At 31.4% G+C, this 20,650-nt stretch overlaps 2 long non-coding RNA genes across 3 annotated transcripts; both read right to left on the reverse strand.

Annotated features, from left to right (window-relative positions):
• Nucleotides 1–4,071: 4,071 nt before the first annotated feature.
• Nucleotides 4,072–7,875, reverse strand: LOC112756070 (uncharacterized). 2 transcript variants are annotated; one of them, XR_011862767.1, is made up of 3 exons: nucleotides 6,595–7,875; nucleotides 4,800–4,849; nucleotides 4,072–4,587 (listed from the first exon to the last, which is right to left on the reverse strand). It is a non-coding gene; the product is annotated as an uncharacterized lncRNA (long non-coding RNA). The 2 variants fall into 2 exon arrangements; XR_011862766.1 differs by lacking the exon at nucleotides 6,595–7,875 and adding an exon at nucleotides 5,207–5,782.
• A 102-nt stretch (nucleotides 7,876–7,977) lies between these two features.
• Nucleotides 7,978–10,619, reverse strand: LOC140173543 (uncharacterized). The gene is made up of 2 exons (XR_011862768.1): nucleotides 10,416–10,619; nucleotides 7,978–8,664 (listed from the first exon to the last, which is right to left on the reverse strand). It is a non-coding gene; the product is annotated as an uncharacterized lncRNA (long non-coding RNA).
• Between the last annotated feature and the right edge of the window lie 10,031 nt (nucleotides 10,620–20,650).

The following is a 20,650-nucleotide window of genomic DNA, read 5'->3' on the forward strand; positions in this document are numbered from 1 at the left end:
ATAACGCAATGTTATCGCATCCACTACAGGGGAATACGTTTCTTCATAATCTATACCGGGCCTTTGTGAAAAACCTTGTGCCACAAGTCGGGCTTTATAGCGCACAACTTCATTTTTCTCATTTCGTTTTCTCACAAATACCCACTTATATCCAACAGGTTTTACATCTTCAGGTGTACGGACTACAGGTCCAAAGACTTCACGTTTTGCAAGTGAGTCTAATTCAGCCTTCATGGCTGCTTCCCATTTTGGCCAATCATTTCTTTGTCGACATTCTTCAACTGATCTTGGCTCAATATCCTTACTTTCATGCATGATATTTAATGCCACATTATATGCAAATATTTCATTGACAATTGTCTTATTTCGGTCCCATTTCTCTCCTGTAAAGACATAATTTATCGAGATCTCGTCATTTTTACAATTTTCAGGTACCTGAACGTCTTCTGGCGTTATATCAGAATTTTGGACAACTGCAGGTGTCTTTACTATGTCTTTTTCAACAGGAATATTATTTACCTCTTTTCTCTTTCGAGGATTTTTGTCTTTGGAACCGACAGGCCTGCCACGCTTCTGGCGTGTATTTGCTTCCGTGGCTATTTGCCCTACTGGGACATCAATTCGAATTGGGGCATTTTCCGCCCTGCCACGCTTCTGGCGTGAATTTGCTTCAGTGGCTACTTGTCCTACTGGGACGTCAATTCGAATTGAGGCATTTTCCGCTGGTATGTAAGATTTGGTTATCCTCTTTGTATCGGAAAATGCATCAGGCAATTCATTTGCTATTCTTTGCAAATGTATAATCTTTTGAACTTCTAGTTCACATTGCCCTGATCGAGGATCTAAATGCATCAGCGATGATGCATTCCAATTAAGTTCCTTTTTCAGGAAGCTTATTCTCTCCCCCTAATGTTGGAAATTTTGATTCATCAAAATGACAATCCGCAAACCGGGCTTTAAACACATCACCAGTTTGTATCTCAAGATACCTCACTATAGAGGTAGAATCATATCCAACATATATCCCCAATTTTCTTTGGGGTCCCATTTTGGTGCAATTAGGTGGTGCAATGGGAACATATATCGCACACCCAAATATTCTTAAATGGGAAACATTTGGCTGCTGGCCAAAAGCTAATTGTATAGGAGAGAATTGATGATAACTCGTTGGCCTCAAACGAATAAGTGCTGCGGCATGTAAGATAGCATGCCCCCAAACCGAAGTTGGGAGATTTGTTCTCATAAGCAAGGGTCTAGCAATTAATTGGAGGCACTTAATAAGTGATTCTGCTAACCCATTTTGTGTGTGAACATAAGCTACTGTTCAACACTTATTCCATTAGTCATACAATAAGCATCAAAAGCTTGGGAAGTAAATTCACCAGCATTATCAAGACGAATTGCTTTAATTGGATTTTCTGGAAATTGTGCTTTTAATCGAATAATTTGAGCCAGTAATCTCGCAAACGCTAGGTTGCGAGAAGATAATAAGCACACATGTGACCATCTCGAAGATGCGTCTATCAGGACCATAAAATATCTAAAAGATCTACATGGTGGATGAATAGGTCCACATATATCACCTTGAATCCTTTCTAGGAATTCAGGGGACTCAAATCCAATCTTTACTGGTGATGGCCTTAAAATTAACTTCCCTTGAGAACATGCAGCACAACAAAATTCACTAGTTTTAAGAATCTTCTGGTCCTTTAGTGAATGTCCATGAGAGTTTTCAATAATTCTTCTCATCATGGTTGTTCCCGGATGACCCAAACGGTCATGCCAAGTTATGAATTCATTTGGGCTAGTAAACTTCTGGTTTACAGTGGCATGTGATTCAATTGCACTAATCTTAGTATAATACAACCCAGATGAAAGAGAGGGTAATTTTGCTAATATAACTTTCTTATTTGAATCATGAGTTGTGATATATAAATACTCATGATTTCCCTCATTCATAGTCTCAATATGATATCCATTTCGTCGAATATCTTTAAAACTCAACAAGTTTCTTCGAGACTTGGTAGACAACAGTGCATTATTTATTATAAATTTTGTTCCTCCAGGAAACAAAATTATAGCTCTTCCGGAGCCTTCTATCACATTGCCTGAGCCAATAATAGTATTAACATATTCCTCTTTTGGCACAAGATGGGTAAAATATATATCACTTTTGAGAATAGTGTGCGAACTTGCACTATCCGCAAGGCATACATCTTCATTACATATCCTTGCCATTCTTCAAAAACAAATAATAATAAAATGAGTAGTATGCACAGTTAAATTGAATACTTGATCAGAATTATTTTTCTAAGAAACACTGTACATAAAATAATGTCATATACTAAAATTTTATTTTAAAATTTGACACATTTAATAATTTCAAAATTCATATTAATATTTCATTATTTATGTACATCACATTTGAAACTTAAATACATAGAAAATAAAACTTAACAATAAGTTCTTTTTATTTACATATCTACTTCACAATCCCACATATTAAACTATTCCATCATTGATCAAATGACCAATATTTCCTTAAGGGTCCTCAAAGAAATCAGATACATCATAATGAGTGGTGGAGTTCTCAGCATCATTTGAAACAAAATTTGTTTCCTTTCCTTTGTCGTTCTTTTTCAAAGATGCCTCGTAAAGATCGACTAGGTGCCTTGGGGTACGACAGGTACGAAACCAATGGCCCTTTCCACCACAGCGGAAACACTTCTCCTCGGTTGATTTATTCTACCCGATATTCCTTTCTTTGTCCCACTTCTGGTGAGATCTTCTCTTTTGAACATAATTCTTTTTCCTTCCATAATTTTTCTTGTTATTAAAAGCTTGCCATTTACCTCTTCTGGGGTAATGATTTGCCGTATTTACTTCAGGAAATGGGGCGGCGCCAGCTGGGCGCGCTTCATGATTTTTCAATAACAACTCATTGTTGCGTTCGGCAACAAGAAGACAAGAAATTAACTCAGAATATTTTTTAAACCCTTTCTCTCGATATTGCTGCTGCAGGAGCACATTCGAGGCATGGAAGGTTGAGAAAGTTTTCTCCAACATATCATGATCAGTTATTTTTTTCCCACACAATTTTATTCGTGAGGTGATTCGAAACATTGCAGAATTATATTCATTTATAGATTTAAAATCTTGTAAATGCAAATGCGTCCATTCATATCGGGCCTGAGGAAGTATCACCGTTTTCTGATGATTATACTTTTCTTCAAGGTCTTTCCAAAGATCTGCAGGATCTTTTAATGTAAGATATTCATTTTTCAATCCTTCGTCAAGATGACGACGGAGAAAAATCATGGCTTTGGCTTTATCCTTCTGGGATGCATTATTTTCAGCCTTAACGGTATCTCCAAGATCCATTGAATCAAGATGGATTTCAGCATCTAGTATCCATGATAAATAATTGTTTCCAGATATATCAAGAGCATTGAATTCAAGATGAGAGAGCTTCGACATAATAAAAATTTGTTACCTGAGTCTTCCTAAAAATTTGATCAGAGTCTCGTGCTGATAACGTGTTGTAAAATAAAAGATATATATATAATAGAGATGTATAAATAGAAGACTCTAGTATTAAAATAATTAGCTCAATAATAATTTATATATATATAATAATATTATATGTTGTAATGTATATATATATACAAAGATAGAAAGAAGTATTAAAAATAAAGAGAGAGAGAATCGCATTTGTTTATTGTTACAATCTCAATATAATAAAGATGATTAATATTGCTATTAATATTATATGTAAAGAGTAATAGAAAATAGAATTTAAAATACTTATAAAATAAAAGAAGAGAAAGAATTGTAGTAGAAATATAAGGAGAAGAGTATTTGATTGCAGCATAAAAGAAAAGTATTCGTAAGAAGTGAGAGAGAGATGATTTGTTTACTGTTTTTTACTGTGTATCTCTTTGCATCAATTCATGCCTATTTATAGACGTACAAAAGCAATGTTAATTAATTTCATTCAGTATTGAAAAGTAAATTCTTATCAGTAGTGGAAAGAGTGAACCGCCCATTAAATGGGCATCCACATAATCACGCTTATCTTAACTAATATTTTTCCATCAAAATTTGTTATTTCATGGCATCACACAGGTTGGAGTCAATTTCCAGTTAAAGCAACAAAAATATAACTAAAGGCCCAACACTATATCAACTAGGCTTACATAGAAGCCAATAAAACACCTTTAGTACACAAAACAGAGCTACTTCCCCAACTAGCTTGGGCAAGCAACGGAATTTTGAACCATTATAAACTGACCAAAGTATGAACCAGTTGCATGCTCAGCGTGAATTCTTGCCGGTGCTGTCCATATCAAGAATTTTCAATCAATCTAAGCTATTTACATTTTTTAAAGTATATCTGAAAGGCTTAAAATAGTGGAATCAAATGTTCCAATCAAGTACAATGGAATACCTGAACATCTTCCTAAAATAATAACAAAGAAAAAAACATAGTAGTACTTGTAAGTAGTAACATGCTCAACCGACATCAAAGTACTATTCAATTCGAATCCGACAGTTGTAGAATGCCTAAACAGCAACGGCCAAAAGAGGCTGCAAGTAATAACAACCATAAGATATGGCAACAACCAAGAATAAAATGAGCTAGAAAAGGAAGTTATATTTTCCAAACACACCAGATCACCAAGTGTATGATCTCGTATTTGAGCGACAGAATGCTTTTTTGTAGGTTTCTGGCCCGAGGTCATGATCAAAGTGGTGATAGTTGAACATAAAAAAAAAGAATAAGGGAAAAAAAAACTAACCTTTTTAAATTTGTATTCCTTCCATAAAGTATCTGGTTAAGTGATGACAGCTGAACATAAAAAAAAAGAATAAAATAAGACTAAATATAATGAAAAAATTATAAATTAATAGCAGAATTAGAAGACTACTAGTTAAACTTTCTCGGATGCTCCTGCCAACAAATCTCATTTGTGAGCTTTATACTCGGCAACAAAATCTCGTAATGTTGACAGAAAAGATCATAAATATCCGTGAGAGAGTTAACCTACAAAAATATGAATCATTTTCCACACTACTCGTGTTCATCTAACATGTTCAAGTCCCTACTCCTTTACAAACTGCTAAACATACTTCTCTTAACACTCAATCAATGATTACTAGAGATAAAGCTGGGATTTCAAAACAAAAAATATGCAATTCTGCTTACCTTGATATTGACTTAACACAAGAAATTCCTAAAACCGTCAAACAGGCTGTTAATTGCCCACACTGGTTCAAGACAATGCAGGACGAGTATGATGTTTTGATTAAAAATAACACATGGACTCTTGTTGATCCTCCATCCAATGTACCATCATTGGTTGCAAATGGGTGTTTGCAATCAAAAGAGCTCCTGATAATTCTATAATTAGATACAAAGCAAGGCTTGTAGGAAAGGGCTTTCATCAATAGGGAGGGATTGACTATAATCAGATTTTTAGCCCTGTGATTTGGCCCTCTACTATTAGATTAGTTTTGACCAAGGTTATGAGAACCAGACCGGTCATCGAACCGCTCTAATCACTTGTTTACTGGTCAAATCGGTGGTTCAATCGAAAAAATCATTTTAGAATAAAATAATAAATAAATTATAATTAAACACCCTGAAATATAATTATAGTTTAATATAAATCTTAAAATATCAAAAGTACATCAGCAACCTTAAAACAGCAACACCAGTATATTATCGAACAGCAACAATGAAACAGCAACACATTATAAAACACTAAAACAGCAACATCAGTACATTATCAAAACACTAAAACAGCAACACTAGTACATTAGCAACACCATTCAGCAAAGCAGTGATGACACTAAACTAAACACTAAAAACAGCAAAATCAGTATATTATACAACATATCAAAAGTTCAAAACAGAACATTCAGTAACCAAGCATTAGCATTAGCAAGAAAATGATGACACTAAATTAAACACTAAAAATAGCAAAATCAGTAAATTATATAACATCAAAAGTTCAAAACAGAGCATTCAGTAACCAAGCATTAGCATTAGCAAGGGAATGATGACACTAAATTAAATAGAACATTAGCAAGGAAGTGATGACACTAAAACACTAAAAACAATAAAATCAGTACATTATACAACATATCAAAAGTTCAAAACAGAGTATTCAGTAACCAAACATTAGCATTAGCAAAGCAGTGATGACACTAAATTAAATAAGCAAATTATTTTTTCAATGAATAAAAAGAACAACTAATTATGGAAGAGAAAAAAAAGCATGAATATATGATTACTGATAAGAAGAAATTGTGATAGATGAGTGATTGTTGAAAGAGAAAAGAGAGTGAATAGGAGCAGAGCAGCATTATAATTGAGCTTTAGGTTAAGCAAACCCATGATGCTGTTCCAGAATTCAAGAGAAAGAGGAGATTCCATTAAGATTACACAACAACTCAGCAACACATCACTAATCAATAATCATAATACATTCAAAATCAATAATCAGTAAATTAAAATCACAAGTTCAAAGATAGTCTTAATTCTTGATCTAATTTTAATCTGAAAATGCTATTGTGGGGCAAAATACATACCTATGTAATTTTGTATCATCATAATGTAGCATTAGTTGTTTGGGTTTTGGTGCTTCTAATAATTTCTGCAGCAGCTATAATCTTCTTAGTTACCACAGAAGGACGACGATGGCAAGACGACGAAGACACGACGACGACACAGCAGTCGGAAGCCTCGAACACGAACAGCGAAGTCACCGGGGGAATGGACGACGTGCCGAGCCCGAGCTAGAAGAGAAGGTCTGGCAGTATGGGTTTGGGACAGGGGAAGGAGGAGGCCGCGGAGACGCCGACAACCACTGACGGCGGCGGCGGTTCCGTTGACGAGGCTGGGTTTTTAACCGGTCCGGTTTTCAGAACATTGCATACCAGTGGTGGTCATTCATCAAGGATGAATTTATCATGATATTTAGATGCATTTTTGAAGAGTTGAAAAAGGTACATGTAATGGACGGTTTTCATGGAAGGTTAACCAATTTATGCATCAAAGTTCAAAGAGTCGGCCATGGACAATTTCGTGGTCTGCTGACTAATTTTCAAAGCCACCGTAAAGAGTCAATTCAACAAATGCAACTAGAGGATATCAGAGCACTGAAGAACATCATTTTGGAGGTGATAAACCGTCCTTTTGGACAGGGTAATCCGGCGATGAATCGTGAGGTTGAAGACCAATATATCTCTCAGCTTGACTTCCCCTTACAAAAATGATATAATTTTTTTCCCCTTTTATCATTGTGTTTTTTTCTCTTAAAAGTGATTATTTTCATTCAGTTGTCTCACCAAGATAATGAGAAGATGAGCAATAGATCCTGTCTTGTTCTCGAGCACCGTCAGAAAAATTCAGTTTCTACAGACTGTGCATTGACTGTTCTTCCGAAATAGGAGTGTCCATTTCCATATTAACAAACACTACAATTTGTTTCATCCATGAAATTTTGAAGAGTGAGTGCAGAGATGACGGTTGTTTATCATCACGAAAATAGAGAACACCAGTATAACACGAGTCAAAGCATTATCCGATTTTATCGGAACTACTTGCACCATCTCCGGTACACCGACGAAGATACGGTACTTGAAATTTTTTATTTGTTTGATTTGTTTTTTTTATAATATATTATTATACATATATATATTGTGAGAGTGGTAGAACAGTTATGGCAGAGAATGGTTGAATCATGTAGACTTTTTCATGAAGTTGGCCAGTTATCTATGCCATTGTCTACATGATTCACCATTCTTTGTCATAACTGTTTTACCACTCTCACAATATATATGTATAATAATATATTATAAAAAAACAAATCAAACAAATAAAAAATTTCTAAGTACCGTATCTTTGTCGGTGTATCAGAGATGTGCAAGCAGTTCCGATAAAATCGGATAATGCTTTGACTCGTGTTATACTGGTGTTCCCTATTCTCGTGATAATAAACAACAGTCATCTCTCAGATATGGTTTTCAAAATTCTATGAAGAAAACAAACTAGTATTTGTTAATATAGAAAAGGACACTCCTATTACGGAAGAACAGTCAATGCACAGTCCGTAGAAACTGAATTTTTCTGGCACCAGAACAAAACAGGATCTAGTGCCCAACTTCTCATTATCTTGGTGTTGCAACTAAATGAAAATAATCACTTTTAAGAGAAGAAAAAAACACAATGATAAAAGGGAAAAAAAATTATACCGTTTTTGTAAGGAGAAGTCAAGTTGAGAGATACAATGGTCTTCAACCTCACGATTCGTCGCTGGATTACCCTGTCCAAAAGAACGGTTTATCACCTCCAAGATGATGTTCTTCAGCGATCTGATATCCTCTAGTTGCATTTGTTGAATTGACTCTTTATGGTGGCTTTAAAAATTAGTCAGCACACCACGAAATTATTCATGGCCGACTCTTTGAACTTTGATGCATAATTTGGTTAACCTTCTATAAAAACCATCGATTACATATATCTTTTACAACTCTTCAAAAATACATCTAAATATCATAATAAATTCATCTTTAATGAATGACCACGGATCTCCTTTCGACTTATATCTAGCTTCCATCCAACCCCTTAAAGTATATGTGTCTCCCATGATGCCTTTTCTTCACAAGTCAGAGAAAACAATTTATTAATGACAGCAACAATCAAGTTTTAGACTTGACACTTTAATGCTCCTTCATTGTGTTACTCAATAAATCACCAAAAATAGTCACAATCCAAGCACATGTAAATCACAAAAGAGTCAAACAAGCACAACAAGTCAGCAACACAGCACTAATCAACAATCACAAGACATTCAAAATCAACAATCAATTAATTAAAATCACAACACAAAAACAGCAGCACAGACCTTCGAAATAATCAATAATCAACAATCAATAAACAGCAGCAGACCAGAGCAAACCAACAATCAAATAATCATTCAACAAAAATTAACAACACACAACTAGTCAACCAGACCTTCGAAAGACAGGAACAGAGCATAAAAAATACCTCAATTAACTAATTATCCAACAGAATCAACAATACCTCAATTGTAATTTCAGTATCAATCCTGGGGCTAGACAGAAATGTAGGTACAATCTAGGTACAATTAAATCACAAATCAAAACAGTAAAACACAACACACAAAATCAGTAAAGAACCAGAGCCAATCACAAAGAAATTAAAAGAAGAAAGCTACAAAAGTACAAACAATCAATTGCTTTTTCAGATTTCAACAAATTCAAATTATCTACTTTCTAGTACTTTCTTTAGTTACTATTATTTAATAACATTTAAAATATTATAACATTATTCTAATGCAAGATTAGAGTGTACTCATTCTATCTAGAACACCATTCCATCCTAATACTTTAACAATGTATGTTATTGTTACTAATGCACCTTTAATTATAGAATTACATACATCAGCCATTACAATAATTACAGCAAAATTCAGAATTACAGCAATTTAAAATCTAAAATGATATTAATTTTGTCCAAAATTTAAAATTATATCAAAATTCTATATAGCATTCAAAATCCAGAATCCAAAACCGAATTTATATCAAAATTATATTCAGCAAAATTCAGAATTACAGGACTCTATTTCTTTATGCAAAATTCAATCAAATACAGTCAGCTTCCTATTATTTCTTTAAGCTCATCTTTTGGTTTCAATGTAGTCAGAGAACTCTATTTCATAGTTCTATACTTCTATTCTAGCAAAAATCAGGTATTGTCAATCAATATTAGTACCAAAAGGTTTAAGGAAAAAACCAAATAATTCTCAAAATTTATTGTTTGCTTTGCTTGAATCTTGGTTTGGCACATCTTGAAGTTCTTTAGAGGCAATTGTATAAAAATATAAAATGCTCTTCTATCAAAATCTTCACCTATATTTTACCTCAAGCAAATCACCATATGTGCACAACGATGCCTAATGAATATCGGGGGAAAGACAATAATATATATAGAAGACTGGTGCAAGGTTTGACACACACTTAAATCTCAAGCAGCATTCTCAAACACAATTGAAATTGCATACACAGTAATTATATTCTTGCAGTGTTGATGAAGAAGGGCTATGACATGCATGATTGCAGAAACAGGAACGAAAAGAATTTTAAATTTGACCATGATCCCCAATTTAAATTTGAAATTTCAATACGCCCACACCTTCAGATAGAAACGGTTCTTAATTGAGATCTGATTACACAATTGATTAAGTAAGCAAACCCTATAATAATTACATGAGCAAAAGTTAACAAAATAAAAATAAATTAATTGAAAAACTCAAGAATTCACTGTGGCAGAGAGAGTAGAGAAGGGTCGAGACGACAAGAAAAGGAATGGTTACTGAAGAACTCACCAACCAGCCGACGACAAGAAAAGGATCGCGACGGTGAGGTTGAGATGTCGTCGAAGGCGCACCGTTTCCGGCGGAACGAAGAAGACGACACGCCGGCGGTGAGGTGAGGTTTTCTTGAACTATCGTGTGATGAGGAGATGAGGTGAGGAAGACTTGGAGGGTTACTGCCGTATGTATAGCCGTCTAGGGATTTAGGGTTAGGGGGTTCGAGACTCGAGTGTTTTTTTTTTTTTTTTTAAACCCAAAACTAGAACCGGCTGGTTACACAAAATCGCCGGTTCTCCAATTTTTATCAAAATCAGACAGTTTAATCCAATTTTCTTCGGTTCTATTCTTTATTCGGTTAAAATGACTAATAGGACCGGTCAGATAATCGATTTATTAATTTTTTGATCGAAACAACCGGTTTAATCTAATTCTTACAATTATAAAAATAATTAGATTGTACATAATTATAATAAAAATATAACTTAATTAAAAAAATCATATACAAACAATATTTGTTAGAAAATGGAATCATAATTAATAAAAATATTCTACGTTTTATTTTCTCATTAAAAAAATAGGTATTTGATAATTTCATGTTATTAAGAGAATAAAAAAATGAGATATTTTAAATTATACAAATAATTTATACTATATTCGTATATTGTAGAAAAAAATAGATAATAATTAAATTTAAGAAATTATTATCTTTTTATATTTTTTTTATTTTTTTTGTTGTCCACGGTATCTTTTAATCCGACAGGTTAAGAACTAATCTATCACGGATTTGAGCTCCATTTAAGGATTCAAACTCCCGACACTTGCTTAAGTGGACGAGTGAGCTGATTACTCGACCAACCCAAATTAATTTATATTTTTTTAATGGTATAATTTTCACATACAAGTATTTTTGCTATACAAGTCTTAGGCCCAGTTTGGATAAACAACTTAATTAAGTTATTTTTGAAGAAATAGCTTAAACAATAAATGCTTATATTAAAAGTAGCTTATAAATAAGTTATTTTGTATTTGGTTTTTTAGTTCTAAAAGTACTTATTTTAAGAGAAAAGTGATAAAAAAAACTTTTTATTATGAGAAAAGTCATTTTTTTAACTTCTCCTTAAGCACCAAAATAGCTTTTTAAAAAGTTGCAATTTTGCTTTGAAAATTGTACCAGACATTAATACTATACATTTTCATAAGTTAAAAGTTAAAAAAAAGTCACTTATAAACCTATCCAAACGGACCCTTACAAGTCTTGAAATTCACCTACTCCTTTCACGCTCCTCCTTAACAGATTTTTCAATTAACGCATGCACGTTCTTCTTCTTCTTCTTCATGTTACTTCACGTTCTCCTTCTTCATGTTAACGCGCACACGTTCTTCTTCGTTATTTTTCTTTTTCGTTATCGTTGTCATTAACACCACCTATTCCTCCTCCTCCTCTTCCTCCTTATTTTTTCATTGGATTTTCTTCTCTTTCTTTCTTTTTCTCTTTCTCCTCCAGCATCAGTTATCTCGTTGTTGAATATAATGAATAATTCAAGTTCAGATTGTCAATTGAACCAGAACAAAATTGATTATTGTTTTTTAATCCAATCCAGTGGCTGAGGTGCGGTTCAATTCAGAAGAAAAAATGCAGCATTAGAGGAAATATTTTTCTGTATTTGCAGCAAATTTGGGTATAACACAAAGATATTTGGGTGTATTTTTATTCTGATAAGTTCTGCATAATTCAAAACTCTTCATCTTCTTCTTCCTCATCTTCTGCTGCTTTTTTTTCATCATCATCATCACCATCTTCTTCTTCTTCTTTTCTTATTCATCTTTTCTTTTTTGTTTTACCTTCTCAAGTTTTTTCTTGTTTTACTCTCTTAACAAGAATAAAAACAAAAAAAATTAAACAAAGAAGAAGAAGAAACACATAATGCTGCAAGATTATTTGAAAAATGATGAACTTACATTCATTTAACTAAAAGAAAGAATGAAATAAGGAAAAGAAGAAGAAAAAAATGCAACATTAGAGAAAATATTTTTCTGTACAAAAATGCTATTTGTACACTAAAATCAACCACTAAAATCAGCCACCAATGTATTTGTGTATAAATACATGTGTGCTTTAATTTATTTTCAATGTATATTTGTATTCCATTATGTATTTTATACTAGTGGCTGATTTTGATGGCTGATTTTAGTGTACACGTAGCATAACTCATTTCTGTATTTGCAGCAAATTCGGGTGTAAAACGAAAATATTTGGGTGTAACACGAAGATATTTGGGTGTAAAATGAAGATATTTGGGTGTATTTTTATTCTGATAAATTCTGCATAATTTAGAACCATTCCTCTTCCTCCTTCTCATCTTCTACGGCTTCTTCTTCTTTTTTTTTTCTTATTCATCTTTTTTTTGTTTTACCTTCTCAAGTTTCTTCTTATTTTACTCTTTTAACAAGAATAAAAACAAAAAAATCAAACAAAGAAGAAGAAGAAACACATAATGCTGCAAAATTACTTAGAAGATGATGAACTTACATTCATTTAACTAAGAAAAAGAAAAAAATAAGAAAAAGAAGAAGAAAAAAAATGCAGCATTAGAGAAAATATTTTTCTATACAAAAATGCTATTTGCACACTAAAATCAGCCACCAATGTATTTGTATATAAATACATGTGTGCTTTAATTTATTTGCAATGTATATTTGTATTCCAGTATGTATTTTATATTGGTAGCTGACTTTAGTGGTTGATTTTAGTGTACATGTAGCATAACTCATTTTTATATTTACAACAAATTTGGGTGTAAAACGAAGATATTTGGGTGTATTTTTATTCTGATAAGTTCTGCATAATTCAGAACTCCTCCTTTTCCTCCTCCTCATCTTCTGCTGTTTCTTCTTCTTCATCTTCTTATTTCATATTATCATAATTCTTTTGGGAGGAAAAAATCAAACAAAGAAGAAAAAAATACATAATGTTACAAAATCAAAAAAAGAAGGAAGAGAAACACGACGATGAAGATGAAATACGCGAAGAAAAAGGAGGAGAAACACAAAAAAGAAGGAGACGAAGAAGGAAGAAGGGGAGGAGGAGGAGAAACGCGAAGAAAAAACAGTTGTGGTTTTCATCAAGAAAAAAAGAAGAATAGTCGTTCATAACGGTGAAGGAGCGCTTTTATGGGTGAGCGTAGTTTCTGTTGGGTTTGGCCCAACTTGTAAGACTTGTAAGCCGAAAAGACTTGTATGTGTAGCATAACTGAATAATTTATATACTTATATAACAAATATGTTAGGTGTATATTAAAATTAAATTTAAAATATAAAATACATATTTAAAATGAGTTAAATAACACATATATTTATATACAAATATATGGTGACTAATTTAAGTAATTAATTTTAGTAACTAATTTTGTATAAATAGCATTTTTACTCGTATAAAATACAAACAATTCCTGCTCTTTTTATGAACCTAAACAAACAATAAAATACATGTCCATTCAGTATAAATTTTTTGGATTTGAATTCTCTAAATTTTGAATTTTATTTTAAAAGACAAATTGTAATCTCTCACCATTTATTTCATAGGTGGAACTAAGAGAAAATATGAGAGAGAAACTATTTAAGGGTGAAAGATCACACTTTATTCTCTAAAGTAAAAATTCACAATTTAGAGGATCCAAATTTTAATTTTTACGGTAGAATCACCATTTAATGTATATTTGATATTTATGTTCATTTCTTGGAAAAAAATATCTTACGAAAAGTTAAAAGTTAAATCTCTTGGATGTATCATACAAGATAATGGAGAAATTGAACATGATGTAAATCATAGGATCCAAGCAAGTTGGTCAAAATAGCGGAGTGCATCTGGTTTTATATGCGACAAAAAAGTGCTTTTAAAACTTAAAGGTAAATTCTATCGCACTGCTATAAGACCGGCTATACTTTATGGTATGGAGTGTTGGGCGGCCAAAGGGGAGCATGAAAATAAGCTGAGTATGGCAGGGATGAAGATGTTAAAATAGATGAGTGGTCAATAAAATAAGGAACGAAGATATGAGGGAAAGAGTTGCAGTAGCACCCATTGTGGAAAAGATGGTAGAATCGCATCTCAGGTGGTTTGGACATGTGAGAAGAAGACCGACAGAATATCCAGTCAGGAGGGTGGATGAGATGGAAGATGGATAAAGGGTGAAAGGCAGAGGAAGATCTAAGAAGACCATCCATGAGATGGTCAAACGAAACCTATATGTAAACGGTCTCTCTGTAGACATGATACATGACAGAGTTCAATGACATCATTTGATTCATGTAACTGACCCCACCTAATGGGACAAGACTTTATTGTTGTATTTCTTGTTAGTTTATAATCAGTTAAGAAGTGGTTATTGGCATGATTAGTTACATAAATGTTTACTTTTTTCATTCTCTAGGCACTTTATTGATACATATATTTCAGTTGAAACTTAACAATAAGTAATCCATTTATCACAATCGGATTATTCTTCACCCTTGTCTAATCAAAGTTAGTTTTGGTGATGAGTAAGGTATGCTAATCAAATTCTAATCTTCAATGGGGCCTTAAAGAAAAGGGCAAAATAACAAGAACATTCACCAGCTTCTGTGATGTTAACAGTTATGTTTGTCTTCTAGCCTTAAGAACAGTGATATTGTTGATGCTATCCTTTGTTGTATGTAGGGTTCAATTCTTTTCTTTCTATACAACAAATGTGTCAATTTCAACAAGCCAAACCTTGTTCTTTTGACAAGGTACAAAAGTACTTCATTTTCCTATTTTAGTATGTTTTTGTTTTGTCGGTGGAGTTCATTTGACCAAACCACATTCACTTAAATAAAACTGTTGACAATCCCTCCTATTTTGTCTGTTATCAAATGCTAATCCAAACACACATGGATTAAACCATTCTATGCTGAACTTGACTATTGATATAGATACCAAAACTCTTATGGATCAAAGAATAATAATTAAAATGGAAACCTTTTTTTATTTCACAATTTTCAAAGCCAAGCATGTAAAATTTGTAGCCAAAAGAAGAGGTCCCAACTAAAAAGGGAAAATCCAAAGCATTCAAACAAAGATCTGATGTAATCACATTGGTCTTTACATGACTTTTGTGAACCAACAACTTACACAAACACTATAGCATCCCAACCATCTCATCACAAAGTAGGGTCCCAATACAATAAACATGACAAAATAAGAATGGTGAAAAAATGGAGAAAAACACAAACCTTTTTTCTTTTCATTATAACAATCACTAGTTCAATACCACCTCTTCTTTTTAATCCCACTGTCCAAGTGAGATTATAACAAAAGGTAACAAAATTCATCAAACTTCAGAACACATACTTTTTCCTTCTTCAAAACTTTCTTTGTGGTTATTGAGTGTAACTCTCCTTCTCTTGTGTCTTATAGTTTTCTTTCTCAATGTAGAAACTTTGAATTTGATCATAGTATGCAAATATATCTTCCTGCAAAACAAAGAAAAGGGTAGGTTTTGGTAAGATTAATCATTTAAAAGCTGCATGGATAGGTAGAAATCAAAGCTACTTACTCTTTATATTTTACCAAAGTTAAAAGATAAAAAGTGAAATTCAAAGGATAAAAGGAAATAAACTTTTAGCCATAAAGCATTTTCCTTTTGTAAATTAAGCACGTTGCTGCAATTTTTAGAAGAAAATCCTTTTTACTACTCACAGCTACAAGAAATCTGAATTCATGAATTGAACTCATCTTCAATTTTACTGATTCTATTGTCAAGTGCTGATCCATTGCCACCAAAGTCGCCGCAGCCGCAATAACAGATGGCCTATGATCCATTAAATTGACCTCTAGAAACAAGAACAACATACATCTTCTTTGCATCAATCAATTTTCCAGATTCTGATAAATAAGTACTCATTCCAATGCTAAAAATGAACCTTGAATTAGTGTGAAGATGATTTGAATAGTCTTGGACAAAACATGGCATGTTTGGGATTCATTGCAGAGCTTTGTGATGAAATAAGGAAGGAAAACTAATGGGGTGATCATAACCATGTTCCATTCCAATGTGCTAAGCACCAAGAGCTCCATTCTCTGAATCACTTTGTTTTCGAAGCAATAATCTTCCGATTGAAACTCGGTTAGCACCGGCACTTCACTCTCCTCCATCTTTGCAGCTAGAGTAAGACATGCAATTGATAGTAACCTCATTTTCCAACACTTACCATTCTGCATAAAAATTGAAAGATTTGAAACTAATTACACTAACTTCCTCTGAGATTTGGTGAAATTAAACATGACCCTTCTTTGTTTCTAAAGTTATACATTGATCCACCTAAGATTCATATAATAATACACTTAGACTAATAATCAAGAGTGATAATAATCATGATAAATTTCACAAAATCTTGGAAGAGTTTGTGGTAGTTCCCCTTATAATAATCAAGATTCAAGAGTGATAAATGTTGCAGTTGAAAGAGTAGTTGAGAGCTTACATCAATGGAACATTTGGAAAGGAATCTGTCAAAGTATGCCATGGACAAATAAGCTGTTTGAAAGCTAAAACCAAGTGTTGCTCTTGTCTTTGTTCATGCAAAACCAAAAGATTATTAATAAAAAAAAATCAGATTATTATTATTATAAGGAAATAAATGGGTTGTAGTTGGACAAACCTGAAGAATCCAATTAAGAGCATTAATGCGTGAATGACTGAAGCAATTCACAAATATGAAAGACTCAATATTTTTGAAAGCAAGAGTACCCTTTTCTCTCTCAATCAAAATGCTCACATATTCATCCTCAGAAGCACCATATTCTTGTAATGGAGCCAATGAACGCTCTTCTATTCTAATCTTTCCTTCCATGCATGCATCCACTATCTCTTCTTGTTCTTCTTCTTGTTCCTAGTAAAAGCTCTAAGCTTTATTTGACTTTTACAAGCTAGAGCAATAACAGTGATATATATATATATATATATATATATAAAAGAATATGTGCATGTATGTGTGTGTTTGTATATAGCTAATTTTAGCTATGCATGTTTTAAAATGGAAAATATTAACTTGAATATTGTTATACAAGGAAGACCGAAAACGAGAGATAGAGGCTAAGAGATAGAAATTGAGAAATAGAGACTAAATTAAGTTTTTGCATTATTTTTAATGTAAAATATATAAGATTGAATTATATGTCAGTATCATATTTGATTTAAGATAAATATAAAAATTAAATGATAAATCTAGAATTTATTTTATTGGGTATGTATTATTACCAAATACAATACATATACATTAATTTTAGTGTCTTGGTCATATTTATCAATATCTTAATGTTCTGTTCTATTTGTTTACAAACCAAATGCGGCCTATTGCCTCAACATACACAATTTTAGTGAGGTTGCCACTAATGATGTCATAAATATAATTGTCTTAATAAATTGCGGTAATCACAAGTCTCTAAGTAGAAATGTTTTGTTCAGACATCTTACAATCAAAACGACACACTGGACACATATTGTTCAGAGTTCAGACCATTGCTGCTAGATACAGGTTGGGGAAAAGGAAAAAACAGAAAAAAAGAAACAAAAAACTATGAAATTTAACGTGACATGCAGAGGCCAAAAAAGCCTTTCTTTACGGAGAGTACTGTATATGAAGCACATTTTTGAGGGATGAAAATAGTTTCAAACAAGATATATATATTGGATTATGAGTGGTAAATTATTTAAAGATGATCTAAACTATGTGTTATACATTGTTATGAGTTTTTACAAATGTCAGTGCCGTTTTGTTTTTTCTAATTAAAATAATATTTTTTACAGTCTTTTAATAATTAAAAAAATATTTTTTATATATTGATATTTTGTATTACTATCATAGCAATATAAAATATTAAAATGATCAAATCTTTTCGTGTTTTATACTAAAATTATCCATATATAAAAGTTTTAATAAATAATTTATGAGAAATATATTAATTATTAAATGCCAATTTTACATTTTTTTTATTTTGATTTTTTTTTATAGTTTTTTTTTTACCAAAGATAGGAGACTCGAACCCGCAACTTCTTAATTGAGTATGAAGAGACTATGCCATTTGAGTTATAACTCATTAGCTTTTTTCCTTTATACATACATCTAATCACATAATATTATATTAGTAACAATAATTATCTTTTACATTAACTATATAAATAATGATAAAAAAAACAAATATTATTATATAACTATATAAAATATTTTACACTATGAATATATTAAATTAAACTCTAAATAAATACCCAAAGAAATATAGAAAAAAAAACAAACAAACAAATTTATGCACGTGCTTTGTGGAAAGATTTTGTGGTGGGTCCTGACTCCTGAGCCTAGAAAAACCTATGCCTTGTTACTGGGCCTGGGCCTCGTAAAGGACCATCTTCAATACCTGACGAGCTAAACCTAACTACATTATCACCATCATCCTTGATTCATTCTCTCCAAAAAAAAAAAAAAAAGAAACCTTGATTCATTGACATAAAAGTTTTATAATTCACAAATAATTTCCAAAGGGATGTTCCACTACATTCACAAATGGTGAGAAATTGAAAAAGCAACTAAAAGACATTTAAGCCTAAATGGTTAAAAAACTCTCTTAAATTTTGTTTATTGATGGAATTAGTTATCTAAATTTTTGTTATAAATATTTGCCAGCCTCAATTACTACTGTTTGATAAATTTATTTATTTTAAATAATCAAATTAAATATCGTATAGTAAGTTCATGTAATTATGTTTATTTACTACAATACTAAATTTTAAAAGTAGTTTTCAAACACCTTTTAAAGTTATATCCATATAATTCAAGTTCTACTCTATATAAATGCAGAGGCCAAAAAGCCTTTCTCTGTGGAGAGTACTGTACATGAAGCACATTTTTGTGGGATGAAAATAGTTTCAAACAAGAATTATATATATATATATATATATATATATATATATATATATATATATATTGGATTGTGAGTGATAAATTATTTAAAGATGATCTAAACTATGTGTTATACATTATAGGCTTTTATAAAATGTCACGTTTTATCTCTTTATAATTAAAATAATATTTTTTACAAAACATCAGTCACGTTTTATCTTTTAATAATTAACTTTTTTTATAAATTGACGTTCTGCCATCATATTTTAATAATTAACTTTTTTTATAAATTGACGTTTTGTATTGCCATTGTAGCAATATAAAATATCAAAATAATCAAATATTCTTGTGTTTCATACTAAAATTATCCATATATAAAAGTTTTAGCTTTCAAACAACTAGAATAAATAATTTATGAAAAATATATTAATTATTAAATGCCAATTTTACATTTTTTTTTTCAAAATTTTGATTATTTTTCCTTTATAGTTTAAAATGCTTTAATTTTGTCATAAATATGAGTAATTGCCTAAATCAGTTTCCAAAAATTTTAAAAACGCACATTTTAGTTTCAAAAAAAACTAATACATAGATTAATCCCCAAGATTTTATTTCGGCAGACAAATCAGTCCCCAGTTTATTTTCCAGCAAAGTAATTACACAGATCAGTTAATAAGAATTTTAAAAGCGGATATTTTAGTCCAAAAAAAAATAATATACAGATTAATTCCCAACGTTTTTCTTCATCTGATATAACAGTCCTTCGTCCAAAAAAATTAAAATTATTATTATTATTAATTAATTAATTAATTAATTAATTAATTACACAATAATACTATACCATAATTTTTTTATATTTTTTAGACAAAAATAATAATACATTTATTCATTAGATTCTTATGTATATATTTATAACATAAAAAGTATATATATATATATATATAGTCACTCAATAATAATAATAATAATAATATTTAATAAAATTATTAAAGATTATTCTACAAGAAATTTAAAGTTGAAACTATTTGATATTTTTGTATTTAATATAATAAAAAAATATCCTATTTTAAAACTATGTTTGTATTAAAAGAAAATATTTTAATTTGGATTTCAAAACATCATTATTCACATTACTCGTTTTTAACAAAAAAGTGTATTAATATGCTAGTGTCGTCGTCCACATGCACAAAACTAAGTGAATAATAATAATAATAAAGGTCGACATATAGTAAAAGTAAGGTTTAATTACTCTGCAGGTCCCTATAGTTTCACCGAATTTTCAATTAGGTCCCTATACATTTTTTCTTTTCAATTGGGTCCTTATACATAAAATTTTT

The sequence above is a fragment of the Arachis hypogaea genome, chromosome 6 (assembly GCF_003086295.3).
Source record: "Arachis hypogaea cultivar Tifrunner chromosome 6, arahy.Tifrunner.gnm2.J5K5, whole genome shotgun sequence".
Classification (NCBI taxonomy): domain Eukaryota; kingdom Viridiplantae; phylum Streptophyta; class Magnoliopsida; order Fabales; family Fabaceae; genus Arachis; species Arachis hypogaea.